Here is a 19,253-nt window from a genome sequence, read left to right as displayed (position 1 = left end):
CTGTTATCCAACACAAGTCTGTATTGTTTATAGAGTTTTTATGCTGCTTCTTTCGCCCGTTGTCGTTTGAAACGGATGTTTTTTCAGATGTTTTTAATCACTAAAGCAAAATCTGGTGTTGTTCACTTGTGGTGCAAAAGCAAAACAGACCAACAACTGGTTTCATGATGCTTGAGATGTGATTTCTGCTACTAGATTTACAGATAATCAACCTTTTAAACGCAATCTGCATTAGCAGTTTATATATTCATGTGCAATATTACAGTTTTTTCACCATATTATGTTCAGTATCAGGAGCAATATTAGGTATTACTATTACTACTGTATCCCGTTATTCATTTATTTCCAATAATACACTTTATATTTGTATTTTCGCTGATATTTTTTAGACTTTAGACTCCACATTGTTTTATTCTCTGTACACTTTTGTATATAGTGATACTGTATTCCTGGATTTCCTTCCGGATTTATAAAGTCTCATCTTATCTTGTTTTGTTATCTTATATCTTCTATATGTGTGCTAAACATTTGTGAGCAAGATTTAAAACCGAACAACACAAATGTAAAACAACACAAGGACACAAGTGGCTTCCTGAGCTTCTCCATCCTCCACCATGTGATGTGAAAGGCAGGTTAATCAATAATGCTCTGCTTTATTTTTTTTTTTTTACTCTTAGTGCTTCCTCCTCTAATACCAAAGTGCACATGTTTAAAAAAGAAAGGGTTTGTTCAGGCACCGCTGCTAATGCCTCCCATATCATTGTTGTTTTGTAAATGGCTTAGCTCCTCTGCCAGGCTGAAGCCTTTGTGGTCCACCTCGCCGCTGCCGCTCTGAACAGACTCACCCGGGTCCGACCCCGAACGCTGGCTCGTCTACAAAGCATCTCTCCAGCCGGCTGTTTGTCGTCACGCACTCGAATTCCTCACCGCCGCTTCATGTCATCATTTTTCTTGGATCACGCAGGAATGAGTGTTTTCACAGCTATAGTGGGAATCCGATTATCATACAGGGATCACAGTCGTCATGGAAACCGAGGAGGGCGCATGGTGTTAAGCCATCCCTTACACATCCTAGAACATTGGAAATTAGTGTGAAAATTCAGCTCCCTTAAAATAAAGACGTGACAAATTCCGTCTTTCATTAGGAGCACATTTGAGTTTTCAGCTTCTGTGTGTGGCGCTGATATAACCTGTGCTTTTCAGGCGTCTTACAACTTAACACAAAGCATCAAATATCTCACTCACAGGTTCACTGACAAATTAGGAATTAATACATTCTGAATATATGGTTTCCTACAGTTTGAGTGATTGATATTTATTTACAAATTCTGTCATTTAGGTTTCACATAAGCTCTGAATCTGGGATTTGTCCTTTATCCTTTAAAACATGCTGGCTTGGTTCTTTATCTTGGTAGTTTTAATGAATGTACCTGGTTAAAATGTTAAAAAACACAGCTGGAAGAAAAGCGGAAGAAATGGATGTAATTCAGAACTAAAACAAGCGACACACACTGAGATGTAGCACCCAAAACAATTGACTTGTTCTATATAAATGTTAAAAAATATCAATAGAAAGTATAAAATATAAAGATACGTTGGTATAATTTACGTTCTCTTGTCTTTCTAGTCGCCCGATGGTTAAAGTAACAGCTCGCCAGACATTTCCTGATCCTGTTTGTGTTGTGTGTTGTTGTGTTTTGTTGTGTAACAGCTGTTGTAACACAGACAAGCTGCAGGACAAGGTCCAAACGTTCGGGTACCTTTGGCTCTAATGTAAACCACATGTTTTATAATAGACAAAAGAGGGGGGGAGGGGGGGGGATCGGCTTCCAATTGAGCAGATTTTGGCCAAATTAGGAAAAAACATACACAGCTGCAAACACAGCATGGCGACAATAACACACACATATGGACACATGCTGGTTTTTTCTTCATAAATTGGTCATTTCTGTTTGTTACTGCCTCATCATGGTAATAATGGAGGACATGGAGGACAATGACCCAGCGATGAAGACATCTGCAGGGCTGGGAAACTTTAGGGATGATTTTGTCTCCTCTGGTACCAAAAGTAATGAATAAGAGATATTAAATGTTTTGTTTGTTGTTTTAAACCCTCGATATGTCACACATGGGAGTCGTTGTTTTTTTACCCACGTTGCTCTGACTCAGGCACAAATCATGTTCACAGATGAGTGAATCTATTTAAGTTTTATTTTAAGTTTCGTTACGCAACAAAAAGCAATGAATAATCCTGATCCACTACAAGTGACTAATAAAAACAGTGGAAGGAAAAAACAACTAGCAAACAGTGTTTTTCAGGCGTAATACATCGTTTATAATTCGGATATTGTTTGGTTTTCAAATGTGAGAATGTGAGAAATTGGTAAATTGGTATTTTTTTCGGACGTTGGTAAAGCACATGAGGTCTTGGAAAGTCGGAGGCACTTTCTCACCATCCTTAATGAAGTCTGGATTCCAGTCTCCGTGAGGGACGGGTGAGGAGAAGGGGAACGCAGGTGGAGGGGGGGGGGGGGGTAGTCATCCAGAAAGACGGACACAATGCTGTGTGCAGGAGATAAATGAAGCAGGAGCCTCTTGGCCGCACCGGGAGAGGACGGCCATCTGCAAGCTGGTGCTGCACAAAGCTTATTACCTCCCCTCCTGAAGAAGTTACCCTCCTCTCTGTCTCTGTTTATCTACTTCCTGTCATGTGTCTTTTTTTTTAAATCACATCTCTTTCTCTCCGTCCTTCCCTTCTGCCTTTCCTCGACAAAACCAGTGTAATAATAATCCTGTGTGGCTGGAGACTTAATTAGAGCCTGTCACAGCTCTAACTCTGGACGGTCGTCCTGTTCATTACCTTCTCAAGACATTCCTGCTTTATGAATTGAAATTAAAAGACTCTAGCTGACAACAGATTCTTTTATTATCACCTGGATGGAGAAAACCATCCATTGCTGTCCAGTCGTCCATCAACAGACAGCAGAGATAGAAATGAATGACCATGAGAGTCCAGGTCTTTCATCCAGCGCCGTGTGATCCTCAGCTCGGGCTCGACCCTGAACCCGAGACCCCCACCCGCCAGGCACAGCGCTGCCCTGAGGCCACGAGCGGCTCTCGACTTCACTCTGGTAAACACAACGACGCACAATGTGCCCCCGCGCGCGCACGCACCAACAAAAGACATGACTCCGAGCGCTGTCACCACTCATCACGCTGACACAATAGAGGAAGCGGCTCAGATACGGTGTGAGCGGTGGAACAACGTGCTCGGAGACATGATAGTGTGTTTTTTTGCTCGGGGACAAACAGATCGGCCTGTGTTGAACGACATCGATGCAGGGATCAATACGGCGAGGGGGGGGTGGGGGGGGGCCTGGTGGGGGCGTTAAAAAACAAAGAGGAGACGAGCAGTTGAAGACAAAATGACCCGACAAAGAGGGTCCTTGACCCGGCAGCAGTGACTGACCTTGTGGCCTCATGAAGGAGATGCCGGTGATAAACGCAAATCTCTGAGCATCTCAACTAACCCCTGGTAAATCAACGGGGGGCGTGTGATGCCGAGCAGGTCGCTGCCATTTTGAGCAGCACGTCAGATGAAGGAGTAGCATATGTACATGACCTGGCTGGTGCCACACACGGCGCTCAGAGGCCCCGGATTCCCTACTTAGTGCCAGTCAAGCTTACTGGAGCGTGACGCGGGAGGCTGGATTGATTGATGGGCTAAAGGGGAGGAAAGGCAGGTGGGGTAAGACATGCGCAAAATAGAGAGAGAAGCCAAGGTTAGACACTGTCGCTGATCTCGTCAGTACATTCAGGGGGGGGGGGGGGGGGGGGAGAGAAGAGTGCCCTGGGGGGGTAATTCAGCTCCGCTAAAAGCTCTCAAACCTCCGGCAGCCAACACGCCGCCGCTCTCACCCAGACGGAGACTGACATCGCATTTTGTTTCCAATTACAGAGCCGATGTAAACGCTGATCTCAAATCTTTTTTTTCCTTGTAACTGTCGACTGCGGATTCATTCTTTTCCCTGCTACTTCGGATACAAGCATGTTTTTTTTTCCAATTTCAGTTTACACAACACATTTGAATAATGTAATTACATGTAAATCAATGTGCAATAACTCCATCTATACTGGACTCACGTAGTAATAATCTGTGCCGTAGTGATACACAGTTAATACTTGACCTTTTTACCAGGCAAAGAAAATCAAGTGTGGCAACGGGAGCTTAGTCTCAAGCACTTTGTTTGACTCGTTAAGTTTTTAATAGTTTTTGAACAAGATAAATGACAGAGGCCACATCAGATGTCACGTGTTTACAGACAGAACTACAGAATGTCACTGTATTTATGATTTTAAATGTCAGAACAGCCGTTTATCAAGTAGCTGCTTCATCTGTGTTAATGATTGACAGGTTAATAATTATCTCTGTCTGTTTGTATGTCGGCAGAATTAAGCCAAAACTCAACGAAACTTGGTGGAAGGATTTTTCTGAATAATGTTTGTTACATTTTCTGTTTATTTGACAGATTGTTTCAGGAATAACTGAGGTTCCGAGCGACCACAAAATAAATGAGCAATGTAAAACAATCAATCAGAAAACATGCGTTAAATGCTCATGTATAAAAGAGGTCATGAGAGAAAGATGCAGTTGCTTTGACAGTCAGTTTGTGTGTAGGGAACAGAAAGGTTTCTTCTTTTGAATGATACCCCTGTGCGATGACGCAACTCAATGCAAACCTCTGCAGCCGCACACAGTAACCAACTTATCTGAAGGAGCGTTATCGGGTCATCTCGGGCCCCTTGCCCTCGCTCCCTCAAGACGTCTTAGTCCCGGGGGTAAACCCTGACCACACACTGGGTGCGGGTGGAAACAGTAAATTAGCGCAGAGTGTTCAGTGAATGTCAGACTTAAGCCACCATAATCCAGCAGCTCGTTCCCTGAGTGAACTACGCGCTCTCTGTGCATCCTGGGTAATTTCTTTCTCCGGGGGTTTTTATCATATCAGCAGCCAGAGAGGTTATTTATACTGACAATTATGGGATAGACAGAGACGGAGAGCGACGGCTGGGTTCTGGCAAGAGGGAAGGACTCGATTTATGATTTATATTATTCTCAAAGGACTTTACCTCACGTTACGTTCTTTAACATTTAAATAAATAAACCTTAGACGGCTGTTTGACATGGTTTCTCACTGGTCTTCACTCCCAGCTGCTTTTAGGTGAAATGTGGAAAGGCTGGTTTTGTTAATTCAGCTTCAAATTTCCAGCACCCCCCCCCCCCCCCAATCAGAAACGAAAATCAGTCACGACTTTTGGCAGTAGGTGAAAGTGACAGAGGATGAATAATGCATGAGCTCAACGTGCTGCCATTAATCACAGTAATCTCACACAGTGCTATATCTCCAAATAAAGCACACACACACACACACACACACACACACACACACACACACACACACACACACACACACACACACACACACACACACACACACACACACACACACACACACACACACACACACACACACACACACCTCCATCTTTCTCGTCTGATTTGAGAGCAGGTGATGTAAGCTCAGGTGGAGCTTTTCAGGAGAATAAGAGAAAGAATATTCGTGCTTTAGCTCAACATTTCCCTCTCCTCACTTCACCCTTCTTTTCTGAAATTCATCACAGTGTTTTGGGGGATAGGGGGGGGGGGGGATACGTCTCCAGTGGAAACGCCAAGGCACTGATTGCGTTACACCAGGCTTTTTAAACCTGGCTTTTGTGCAGGGAGAGACGTTGAGTTCAGACTCGCACGGAAGCCTCTTGCGTGACCCACTTGCTTCTCTGTTCTCAGCAGGAAGAGGAAGGAACTTGAAAAGCTCTGAAATGTATCCGCATTTCTGTGGGGTTCTTTCTCTCGCTCCCTCAGCCTCACAATCACGAAGACATAAATCACAGTTTTGCACATGAATGCGGTGCCGGGGTTTGTGTTCACGCCTGTGCGCTGCAACTGTAAGCCCTGCAGGACACATCTGTAATGGGATCCCTTCCTCCCATAGTGGACCTCCTCGATGGGGCAGCTGATAATAAACTCCCGAGTGGACATCGCCGATCAGTGATTACCTTCCATTTACTGCAGCTCGCTCACCTTCACATCGTGTCAATGCATCAGAGGACAGAGTTTGGAGAAAAAGCCTGATTTGGAGATAACCTCTTGGCTTCTTTCCTTTCAGCCTTTTAACATGATAGAGCCTTTAATTGCTCACGACTCACAACTGTGAGGTTACTGATGGTGACCCCCCCCCCCCCCTCAGTGACCCTGGTAAATAGAAAAACAGGAAATCTAATCTCACACCTGCAGAATGAGGAACAAACTGTTAGGTCCTTGCTGTTCCGTTGCTCGAATCAAAGACATTGTTCAACAGTAACCGGTATCTGGATAGTTCCATCTCTGTATAATGTCTTAGATAAATACATATATGACTTATGTTGAAGGAATCTCTTGTGTAAACAGATTCTTTAAAAGATAAATCAATTTTTTTATCTGGAAGATGATCCTCAGAACAAATCTGTCGATGTGATGGGAAACAAGCGACCGGATGATTTAAACTGAGACATATGCTCCAATATTTTCAGCCCATTATTAAAACACAAGTTCATTTATCCGATATTAAGTTGTAAAAAAATATTTTCTCCTTTTCACAACATCTTATTTCGCATTGTGTCAAACACAAAACAAGCCTTCGCTTTGTGCTTCAACTACTGAAATCCACTGGGTTGTTGCTATGCAACAATTAAATATGTTTGAGGTGTGCTCCTCTGCAGTTTCCTTTTACCTTTCAGTAACCTGTGCTGAAGGAAAAAAACAAGACTCGCTCTTGGTGCCATCATCTCCCCCCCCCCCACCCTCGCTCTCTATAAATACAGGTCTCTGGTGGATATGCAGCTTTCTGTGGAGTCAGAGATGTAGTGATAAGAAGTACTTCTTTTCCGCTCAGATCGCAGCGTATATATACACCGACTTACCCGGCGCAATGACAAGCGGCGTACTGAGATGGAAATTATATCCTCGCAGCGTCCCCTGTCATCAGCCTCCTCCCTTCATCCCTCTCTTCACATGAACTCCAACTCACATCACCTCTCTCTTCACGTGCTCCACCTCCTGCCGTCAACGTTACAGCCTCGAGAAGGAGCGGTGTATTGATGGGGTGTAGAGGAGGAACCGACCACCCTCTGCTGTCGGATCAGAAGGTAAAACCACAGACGTGAACTCTCTCCAGCCTTCGTCTGTTTTTGACACTAGAAAATTAACTTGCAGACACCGGCAATCCGAGTGCTGTCCACAACCTGCCACGTGTGTGTGTGTGTGATGGTCAGCCTTCCTGCCTCTTTTCACACTGGGACAGCTCTCAGTTTATTACTTTCTGGTCTTCACACACACAGCTTACAGACAAGGAAAATGACCACACCTCAGGTTTATGGCGTTGGCTAGGAAGAGGAGCAAGGCAGGGAGAAGGGGAAGGAGACTGAACGCATGGATGCCTCCCAGTTCATGACAGCGTGGAGCCAAACAAACATCGCTGCGCACGTGCTCGCCTCCAGAACGGGTTATTAACACACCAGTGGAAAACACTTAACTCATGGCTATTCAATTATGCTAATGCAAACATATACAAATGACCCTGGTTAGTTATTAGCTGTCTTAATTAGGGGACATGTGTATGGTGCTTCAGAAGAGAGAGGGGAGGATAAATAGATGGATAAACAGAAAGAGGGAGGGAGAGAGAGAGAGAGAGAGAGGAGTGACGGGTGGTTTGCTGTCCAGTGGTGAGATGGACGCCCGAGGGCGAGACTCTGAGCTTTTATTGTTTCTGTCGGGGGTACGTGGGCAGGGGGGTGGGGGCTGGAGATCAGGCTGCATTTGAAGAATCTGCTGCGAGGCACAGAATTAATGTCACGCTGAGCCCATGTATGTATATTCGTGTAGACACACGTGCACATGTGTGTGAGGGTAGACGCACGTGTGCGAATGGCTCTTATCTTTTCTGACTTTTCTCAGTCCAGAGATCAGAGGAGACAGAAATAACCGGCGTTCACGTCTGATTTCACACCTTCTCGCTGTGTCGTCAAACCGAAGATGTAAAACACAGCTAATTAATTCATGAAACCTGTGAACACACAGCTACTTAAAAAAGTAGCTGTGTGTTCCAGGGGTGAATTTAACACTTCAGATTGGCTGTGCACATATATGCATAAAGTAAATCCATGAATCAGAATCAACACAACGGATCAACAAAGCCATAAGTGAGTCATACGTCACATTTATTACAGCAGACGCAAATTAATCACGATGATTTACAGAGTGAAATGAAGCGTGTTTCTTGGATATGATGCATGAATTCTGAGCAGGTGGTTTTTACGTTTCACTGACATAAAGCCCTCTTTTATACAAGAATAAATTATTAACCTAACAACTATATTCCATTTCCTCAATTGAAGACATTTTGTTATTTCACTTTGTTTTGCTTCCTTGTAGTGAATGATGTTAAAGTTGTTCAGGGGGATGGTTGCCAACAGCTAAAGAAGTAGAGTACATTTTAATTACTGTGCTTTCAAAAATGTTTAATAGATTTATGTGTGTTTACATGATATAATGTGTTGGTTAGCACGATTACTCAAGAACTACTGAACAGATTTCCAATTAATTTTGTGGAGGAGTGGAGCGAAGACAAATCTTGGATCCACCTCTTTGTCCAGAACATCAGCAATAAATTCAAATTCAAAACAACTCTTCTTGTTCCCGGAGGGCAATTCTAAAATAAAACTAAATTCTTAACTCATAATTCTGCTTGGAACACTGATCTTTTTATGTCAAATAGATATATCAATCTTTACATTAGAATTATCGTGAAGCATTTTGAGGAAATACATATTTGTTTCCTTGTTGGATGAGAAGATTGATATCACTCGTTACCGTAGTGAATTTGACACTATCAACAGATCAGGGGACAGGAAGCTATAAGAGGATTTAATGCTCCAGTGAATTTGTGAGCACGGACTCTTCATAAGCTTTGTCAGTTTGGAAACTGTTGTAATTATTCAGCCGAGCTACCTGGTTAAGCACCGAACACTGAGGACCCAACTGACAGTCAGCGTTCATTTGAAAACACAAATAGACTAAGTTGGGTAAATACTGCTTTACTACTAAACATGCAGTATATGATCTAATCACCAATATGAGTAATCTTCACAAACAAGGACATGTCCTCCATCTTTCCCCTCGTAGCTCGTCTCTGTCCGGTCCTCACGTCCGTCCACACGAGCCGGTGCTGAAATCTAAATCCACCCTCCCCTGCACAGGAGCGCTGTCCATGGTGCTGGATCAGCGCTGCATGGCCTGAGCACCACAGCTTCTCTCTCCCTAAAATAAACATGGACTCTGCTGACTGACTGACTGACTGACTGACTGACTGACTGACCAACCGACTGACTGACTGACTGACTGACTGACTGACTGACCAACCGACTGACTGACTGACTGACCAACCGACTGACTGACTGACCAACCGACTGACCAACCAACCGACTGACTGACTGACTGACTGACTGACTGACTGACTGGGTGGAGCGGCTTGGACCTCGTCTCAGCCGGGTCTGTCTGGAAGAGGCAGAGTCTCAGCAGGCAGGGGAGCTCCACGCCCTGTTTGCTTCAGAGATGTCACATGTGACAGCGTCATCCACAGAGGGATGAGGGGGGGGGGGGGGGGGGGGGGGGGGGATCCTTCAGATGGATGAAAAACATGACTGTGGTTGGGGCTGCATGGAATATCTAATATCTGATCTCAGTAATTCTTACTTTGAATACTGAATGAATGTGAAGTGATTCCTGTCAAACAAGTTGCTTTTTCAGCAATCATGAGCATTTCCTGTTTGATTTCCACATTCTGCTTCTGCGCCTGGGTGACGATTTTTTTCGGGGGGGAACACGTCGCGAGCGTGTGTCCAGCGGGATGCAGCGTGAAAAGAGCGGCTGATCCCTGCTCGTGAGAGGTCGACCCCCTCGTCATCCCGTCTTTCCCCCCTGGAGTAGAAAAGCCAGCCAATCAGCGTGGACGAGGCAATGAGTCACGGAGAGAGTGGACTGGATCCAGTGGACCGAAAGGAGCTGCCTGCTCTGGGCAGCAAAGCTGGAACGTCCATGGATGAGGTGATACCGGCCAGAGCTCATGTGCACGTACAGGAAAAGCATGAACATTTACAAATATGTTCCTTTTACCCCAAAGAAACCGGAACAGATTTGATGATAAAAGTGTATTTCCCCCTCCTCCATTCCACTTCCCTCTCTGGTTTTATCAAATTAATGAGACAAGTCCATTCCTCACAAACGTCACCAACCCTTAATAACTCACAGAACACCCACTGTCACACTGCAAGGTTGTGTGAAGGTCAGCATATTGCCTGGATCTGACTCTGGCAGAGCTGTGTTTAAGCTCCATAGTGGTGCAGTACAGTACGTGTCAGTCGAAGCGGAACAGCCGTTAGACAAACAAAACCCCGGAGTGAATGGGCCGTGTGAATGAGCGCCCGGCGACGTTCATTAACTATTGATGCAACGGGAGCACTCACAGCTGGATACACACACATGCGACACACAGTTGTTGAATCGCATGACGGTGCCAGTGGCTGCAGTGTTTCATCCGGTGTCCTCAAAGGAGAAGGAATAGCTTGAATAAATGACTCCGGGTTTCACAAGTGAGTCTAACGTTAACAATGGCTTGAATATGAGCGGCGGGCGGATTGTTCAGATCCACAGTTTGAAAACGTAGAAATCCTGTTTCCAAGAAGGAGCCACAAAAGGCAGCGGGGATGTGAAAAGGGCTTTAGTGGAACCTTGTAGGAGAATAAAGGTTTTAGAAGGTAGAGGAAAAAAATGGAACTGAAAATACAACTGAATTGGTTTTTGTGTGATGGCTGTCACGACCTCTTCCGTGTTTCTAAATGAGAGGAGAGAATGGAGAAGCTTTGTTCAGCCTCTGGCCTCACGAGTTTGCCTTTGTTTAGTGGACTGCATGTCACGCACGGAGCGAGCGACGGTACAAGGAAGAGAGATTGACTAGTTCATTTCAGTCGAATCTGGGATAATGAGGACGGAGAGGGACAGAGGAGGAGATAAGAGATGACAAAGGGGAAACGACAGACAACAGGAGAGGCAGAGCAGTGATTCGATTAGCGTGTAACTTCTCATTAAATGACAAACAAATCGAAAAACCCAGAGTTGCAGGACGCAGCCGTATAGTACAGTTGATACAGCTGCACAGCACGTCTTTGTACTCGCTCCTGTTGGGGAATCACGACTTCACCACTGCCACATCGAGCCTGACCCTCGGTGGCAGTCTGCTTATCCCTGCCTGTCACAGATCCTATCGAGCCACGAAGACACATCCAGCTTCTCGTAAATGTAGACGTGCAAACAGTTACTCGCACGCCGATTATTGGGTTTTGAAAGAAGGAACAAACACGAGTGGAAGAGATACTTCAGGAAAACTGACCTGTGGTGTGAGTATTAAACAGTTGTAAAACAAGAAAGTGAGGCAGGAAAGTCTTCGCCCTCTTTCCAGTTCCTCCCAAAAATGAATCTGATCTTCTGTGTTTATTTTAAGAAATCCCTGTCCTGGTTATTCTGACATCGCCTGACATCTGTCAGCTGCTGTCAAAAGACACGACACGACACCTCCTCCTCCTCCTCTTCCTCCTCTTCCTCTGTACGAGCTGACTCCTCCAATCACAAATACAGTACAGTGTCCTGCGAGCCATGTTTGCTGGCAACACACACACAGAGACACACACACACATGTGGACACATCAGAAGCAGCATGTTTCCTCCATTTCAACCAGGCATCACATGGATCATTTTCAAAGCAGCAACACAAACGAGAGCTGTCGTGCGATTCCCCCAAAACCACGTTATCACCGGCTCCACACTCACATCCTCTCATGCTCTCTCTCTCTTTGTGGAAGGTTTCTTACCTGGTAGCACGCTGGCTTCCCCGGGTCCTCTTCACAATCCCAGGAAAAGGGGGCTTGGACAAGTTCTGCTTTTCGCCGCTGGAGCTCGATGTGGCACTTTGAGGAAAAAAAAAAACAAAGGTTCAAAAAGCAATGTCCTCCTGTTTTTCACACGACAGCTCAAGAAGCACTCACGATCACACACTCAACAGCTCCGGCAAGCTCGCTGCTCGCTGTTCCTTCCCCACCTCTTCCTCTCTCTCTCTCTCTCTCTCTTTCTCTCTCTGTGTCCGTGAAACTCGCCTCCTCTCTTCCCGCCCACCTCCTCCAGCCCCCTCCCCCAAATTATCTCTCCCTCACTTGCTCTTCTTCTGTCAGACGAAACGCACACATCCTCTCCATCTCTCGGCTCACTATTTTCTGACATTTCCACCCATCCACTCGCACCTTCTGCTCCATGACAACAAATGTCCCCCGGAGGTTTAGTATCAAACGTGTCTTTCCAGACATTATCAGCAAACTTATTATTGGTTTGTGGTTTATTTATTTCATTTTTAATAAGACAAAGCACCTCGTGAAAGCCTAATAACATCCGATGGTGTAATTAATGAACGACTGTAAATCCTGCCACTCGCTCTTCTTGAGTCTCTCCATCTTTTCTGTCTCACTCCCCCTGACCCTGTCTCTCCTCAGGTCCCGCTGGTGCATTTGACGCTTCTCACGTCCAATTCTTCAGACATCTCGTCAAGGGCATTCCCAGAGTAAATGTATGCTAATGCTCTGCCTGGAGGAGCTGCCTGGCGTCCCCTCGACTCCCGGCGCGACCAGATGTGGCACTCGGCTCTCCCAGGGAGGGGGCAGCAGATGCAAAGGCAAAGGACGACCGGCAGCAAAAATCTGCCGGGCCAATTGAATCTCGTTTGAGCGCTCGACTGGACACAGTGACGCCCAACAGCACCTGAGCTGATGGAGGTAAACAGACGAGCATAACAAGCCCAACCATCACATGTCAACACATTTTGGTTTGTTTAAGAGATTATTCAGGTAAGATTATATCTAACCCTTGGAGAGACAATGTGCCGCTGCTGACGGGTAAGAATGAGACATTTCTTAGGATGGAAGAGACGAAAACATCATCCCAAAATCCCAAGATCCCAGATGGACCTTTATTTGAGTTCCTGTTATCTCAGGTATTTTCTGGGCAAGTGTTTTTGAAGACGACATTAAAATTATAAAGCAAATATTTATGCCTACTCACTAATTCAGTTTTATCCATTAGAGTCAATCTTAGGCTCAAAAACAAAGATATGATAAATACTAGCTGGAAACTCAAGTAGATTCAAAACATAATACTAATCAGGACGTCTTTATTATGATGCTGTCCAGTTATTTATCACAGTAAATTATCTTTATCAAAATCAATACTGCAACTGAGAGGCTTGTTTTTCATTTTAGTCTGAAAGCTTCTTAGAGTAACAAGTAATAAATATATAGAGATATTTAAATAAAAATCCTGCTTCTGGCTTTAAGTGTTTTAATAACTTTCAGTCTGTGATAAAAATCATCATTTCAGACAATGAATGACAAAAGAAAATTCATCTGCATAGTATGAATCAATTACTTTACAATCCAGTCCATGATGTTGTCTGAAACATTAAACACAGGTTGTTATTTAAGTCTACAGTGTGTTTGAATCGGAATCTGTGAGTCCACTTCCTGCAGCCCCCTGCTGAGATGTTTCTTCTCTGTTTCTCCAGCCACACACTCATTTCCTCTTTGGGTCATTTTGCATCCAATCAATCCTTTGCCTAGGAAATGCTTGAATTTACCTTCAGAGTGTTTTCCTTGTTTTGTCGACAGATTATAATGACGAGGCTGCTGGAGAACAGGAAGTCTGCGGCAAACTGTAACTCTGCAAGAGATGTGACTGCGGGCGTGAACAGATGCTAAATGTGTGTGTGCACATGTGTACGCCCATGAAGAGATGTAAATAAAGTGCACGGGCTGATGAAGCACAATGAGACGCGTGGTACTGTTGACAACACGCATGTATAAAAGCTAAGAGACGTATACAGGCGGGAGTGAGTCAAAGCAAACAGGGAGCCGGTGTTAATGATTACCAGCTAACAGCCTGTCTGGACACTGCACAGCTTGCTCCTACGTACATACGCTTTGGTTCACTGACTCCGACTCTGTGTGTTCTGTGTGTGCGTCGCGTGTTGTTGCGACTGCGTGGGGATCAGCGTGATGTGGCCGCTCTACACATTTGGGGTCCAGCAGTTTCATGGTTCAACCCTAATGAGCAGAGTGAGAAGCGCAGCCACGCTGAGCGGCGCGGGGACGTCCTCTGTGGAGAATATCTGTCTTCCTTCCCAACCGAGTCAACTAAACACACGTTGCACTACGTAGCACTGCAGAGGCCATCTGTTGTCACAGCTAGAGGCTGGAAATTGCACACCTCTGACAACTCCGAGCTTATCTTGCTTACAAACGTTAACTGTCTGAAAGATAATAGTTTCTTTTCGCCCAAACAATTTCTCCGGGAAAGAGAGTAAACACTCCGCTCGTTGGGTTGTTTTGAGATTAACGGCGCTCTGAACAGGAAGAAAAACGAAGGCAGCTGTGAAATCGCTAATGACTGAACTGGGTCTCTGGGTACAGATTACTGTCCTCTGAGGACAACACCGAGCTCTCGCGTCGCTGTGCATATCTTTGTATGTTGAAACTACCAGACTGACTGAGGGGGGAAAAAAAACATTTCCGCTGTTTGAACATCCTATTTTCTGCTGTGGAGAATTCATGTTCTTTTTCTGTATAAATGGAAACCTTGATATCGGTGGCAGGTCTTGAATTCAGAAGCCATTAAAGCGTCACACTACCGGTACCTCTGCTGTCTTGGAGAATTGAAGAAAAGATACAGGGGCCGACAATTTATCTGCAAATAAAAGAAGAACTTGGTAGTTTTGTATAAACAGTGACGGAGACGGGAGCTAAGAAAAAACTAGGAAAAGAGAGTCAAACTCAAACTTTACTAAAAAGACGTCAGTGAATGTTGGAGCTGTTTGACTGACAAGTCACCTCCGACCACTGGCAGCCTCACATCAATATAGAGCCAAACTAGAATAACCACCCGGCAGCTGTATGCCTCCACCATCCAGTGCAGTTCCATCCTACATACATACGTGACCTTTTTAAAAAACATAATTGTGTTAAACAGATTTTTATCTACAAATACACTCATGCTTGATAAAAATATTACTCTGAAACTGAACAGAATGAACACAAACCCAGTTTAAGTGCATCAGAGCCACGTCAACCTTAAACAAAAGTTAACTCCTTTGAAACGCAGCGTCTACTATATAAAAAAACTAACACACAGTTTGCCCTTTGCCTGAAACGGCAACTTTCATCATCACGATTTTGAGAAAACGAAGGAGGGACATGAACAGGAAAGCCAAAAGAGAAATTCTTTTCAAAGCAGCTGTTCTCAGCGGTCACTCTGAGCGGAACACGAGAGGAAAGAGGAAGCGGCGCGACCGACGGGGTCAAAGAGGAAAGAAAAGGGACGAAATGACATTTGGAGGCAAGGTGGGGAAATAAGAAGAGATGGGTGAACAAAAAGGACAATTTCCCAAATGTCAGGAGCATTTGAATGGTCACCCTGTGCACTGCAAACCAGGGACTCTTATTCAGAGGGGACGTGAGGCTTTGGAACAGGAAGAAGATTCTGTACCTCATCTATTCAAACCAGCAGTGAATGAGCTGTTCCTGACTCCACTTGAGGTGCATTGCATTTCGACTGATCACTGAAAGGGTTCCTCGTGCTTTTATCTGCAATGAGAAAGATTCATCAAATAATCCTTAACACTTGAAATTCTGTCATATCCAAGTTATGAAAAGTAAAGTGTTCATCTTTATATGTATGTGTTATTGTAAGGTTGTGTCTGGCAAAGGGACATTTTCCTGATAGTTGAATTGCTCATGGAAAAGAAAAGGACTGCAAGACTTTCAAAATGTAGTTTAAAGGTTCTTGGCTGAATATTTGCTAATCTCAATATTAATTTCCTAATATGAAATTAACATTTCTGGACTATGCAAACTGTCAGTAAATAGGAGGCACTGCTTTAAAAAGGCTATAATTGGCTATAAATATTACTTTGTTTGAGTTTCTTTCACTGGGATTTTTTGTTTTGTGATCTCTATGATTGTTCACAGCCTCGTTACATTACATTTGTTCAATCACTGATATAGATTTGATTCTGCCAAACCCTGGTTTACGATCTACGTTCTTCCTCCGCAATATCTGCACAAGGACAACTAAGGTCCGGCCAATATTAAGGAGATATAAAAAATATAATCATGTGATGCAAAATCATCTAAAATGTTAGAAATGTAATTTCTAAGGCGACTGGGCCACACCTCTGTCCAAAGAGAACGAGTGCCCTCAAACCTGAAAGCAACAAGAGCTGTCGACGTCCTCGAGAATCTAAAGAGCAGCCCTCTTACACAAACAACAAAATTCATGAGATGTGAGCAAATGATAGCTGGGTTTATTGAAGTGGAGTCTAGAAAAAATTGGGTTCTCAGCCTGTGGCTGATAACGTCTGACAACATCGATCCTGTGTCCGTGTGTAGCCCTGATGCAACGTGCACCAGCAGCCACAAAAACAACACCAACCTCACCAGTCTCCACCCACGTGGCAAAGCATCCCGCGCCGTCATTTACAAAGTCAGCACACGAGGACAACTCCAGTGTCCATCTCTCCAGATTAATTACACTCATTTTAAGACACTGGCTAAATCTCACTTTTTGCCCATTAAAGCGTTCAAGTTGTATTGCTTCGCCCGCCCAGAGTGTCCAGAGTTAATTCTCTCGGAGAGCGAGAGAGAGAGAGAGAGAGACATGTACTTCCAAATAGAGGAAAGCAGCCCTAATTACAGCTGATGCTCTCATTTAATCTCTCTCTCTTTCTCCGGTTCTCTCCCACTCGTCCTCTCTCTTCCACCCCCCCCCCCCCTCTATCTCTCTCTCCCTCCCTCTCCACCGCAGGCAGGAAGCTGCCACGAATCACTAACAGCTTTATCAGCGGATAAGTGGCTGTTCAAATATGGAGCTATTCAGAGAACTCTTTTTCAATACACACAGGTGCTGCTTTCACCACTACCCGGTGCCTCCGTCACTCACATGCGTGCTTGCAGATACTGTACATAAACTCCCACCCACGCACGTACACACATGGACCGTACAGTACACACAGTTACACACACACACACACCACCTGCTCGGGTCAGGAACACTTGCCAATGGCACTGATGTCACACAGATGTTTGGCCGACGTCTGAGGTTAGAGGAGAGGGAGAGGAAGCCAGAGGGGAACGTTTCCATTTTGAAACAGCTAACATCGGAGTTGGGTTATTAGGTTCTTAAAGGACCATATGTGGTGATTCAAAATGGGGCTTCTGGATTTTTGTTTTATAATTACGTTGTCAACTTAGGTTTAGATTTTGTGGAACATCCTGACGATGCTCTGACACTGAAAGAGTTAATCTAGTTTCAATTGAAATAAGCCGATATCAACAATAAGCAAAACGATGCTAATAACCAGTCGCATTTTGCAGAGCTTCCGATTAAAAGTCAGTCGCCTTTAACTCGTCTCCATCTCCTCTCACTCCAGTCACTGCTGCTCACAGAGGTCACACCCTGTTCATCCCAGCAGTGATAATTACATTCATATAGAGAGATGAGTGGCCCCTTTTGACCCGAGAGTCCCCCTGGCTCACACACATGGGGGAGGCGGAGAGCAACGTGAGGGGAATTCACAGGGGCTGATAACTGGATCCCTCTGGACACACACGGTACAGTATGGAGAGGACACGCCTCACATTAATCAACCCATAGAGGAGCAGACAGGAGCAGTGTGGGTTTTTGGAAGGGGCCCTGTCCTGGACGGGATTGAGGAGTCAGCACTAGCGCCCCCCCCGGCCGAATCTGTGTACGGGCCTCAGAAGGGGGATTAGTGGGGATTTAGAGGGCAGTAATTACCCTTGCCCATGGAGGGTCTGATAATTAAATTACCTTAGCAACCCCCGTCACTGCCCAGTGACACAAAGCCTCCGAGGTCAGCGAGAGTGAAATTTCAGAACACGGAAATTTGGTTTATCTCATCAGAAAACATCACCACCTGCAGGTCCACTCATCACCAGACAAATTGTTAGCTTGTGAATAGTAAAAAAGTCGTGCACATGCATTATTTATGTCATTTTCAATGTATTAACCTTGTGTTAGAGGGTCACACAGCTTCATCGGAAAACTCCAACAACTACTGAAGCTGTGTCATAAAAGATGTTGTGAATTTAAGTGGCAAACTCAAAGATTAACTTTGAGTTAACTAATCAAAACTGCACTTACCAGAAAAAATTACATTTGAACATATCACACTGCCTAAAATGAGAGAAACCATCTTCACCTTTTAGTTTGGTCCATGTCCCATCTGCTAACATGGAGGAGGCACAGTTTATGAGTAATACTGCAGCCAGCCACCAGGGGGGGGGGGGCAAGATGACTTGGCTTCACTTTTGGGGGGGGCTGTCATGTCCGTCTTTATAAACAGTCCATGGGTTAAACACACAAGGGAAATGAGCTTTTCGGACTTATGTGGACTTTGCACTGAGGATTTAATCACGGAACAAACTTACTATTTCTTCTATGGACAGTTGTGACACAGAGAGTGGATTAGTGGTTCAGTGAGACGAGAGCCGAGGTCAAAGACCGGCGGATTTAGACCGAGAAAAAAAAACAGAGGAGAAAGAGTGAGAGAGAGACAGAGAGAGAGAGGGAGGGAGAGAGAGATGCGTGGGAGCAGCAGCAGCAGCTCCCACACAAAGTCACGATCTGGCACCGAACAGCACTCGCTCTTCTGCTCAAACTGACATGCAAACCAACAACCACTCCCATGATGCAATGCATGAATATGCTCTGAGTTCCCGTCAGGTAACGTTAACAATAAGAACGTGTCCACTATTGTCCACGTAAGTGTCATTCTGCTCCGCGACAAATTCATCCCAACGCCAGTGACGCTTCGGGTTTGTCAGAATTGTTTTTATTCTAAATTCTTGACGGCATTTCTCAACTCGCCCGACGTGTCACATTCTGCTGCTTCCTTGTTCCACGGATCCATAAGCTGCCGCGGCATGATGACGTCCCAGAGCCACACACACTGTACGAGCTGCACAAGCATCCGTGTAACACACAG

At 44.9% G+C, this 19,253-nt stretch overlaps 1 protein-coding gene across 1 annotated transcript in view; it reads right to left on the bottom strand.

Annotated features, from left to right (window-relative positions):
* syt1a (synaptotagmin Ia) overlaps nt 1–19,253 on the bottom strand; it is a 124,943-nt gene that overhangs the window by 53,073 nt on the left and 52,617 nt on the right. Inside the window, exon 4 of the mRNA XM_034577986.1 lies at nt 12,022–12,117. The gene's annotated coding sequence lies outside the window, so the exon portion shown is untranslated. The remainder of the gene's footprint in view (nt 1–12,021; nt 12,118–19,253) is intronic.

This window comes from Hippoglossus hippoglossus, chromosome 23 (genome assembly GCF_009819705.1).
Source record: "Hippoglossus hippoglossus isolate fHipHip1 chromosome 23, fHipHip1.pri, whole genome shotgun sequence".
In the NCBI taxonomy this organism is placed as follows: domain Eukaryota; kingdom Metazoa; phylum Chordata; class Actinopteri; order Pleuronectiformes; family Pleuronectidae; genus Hippoglossus; species Hippoglossus hippoglossus.
This window is presented reverse-complemented; position numbering and strand designations above follow the sequence as displayed.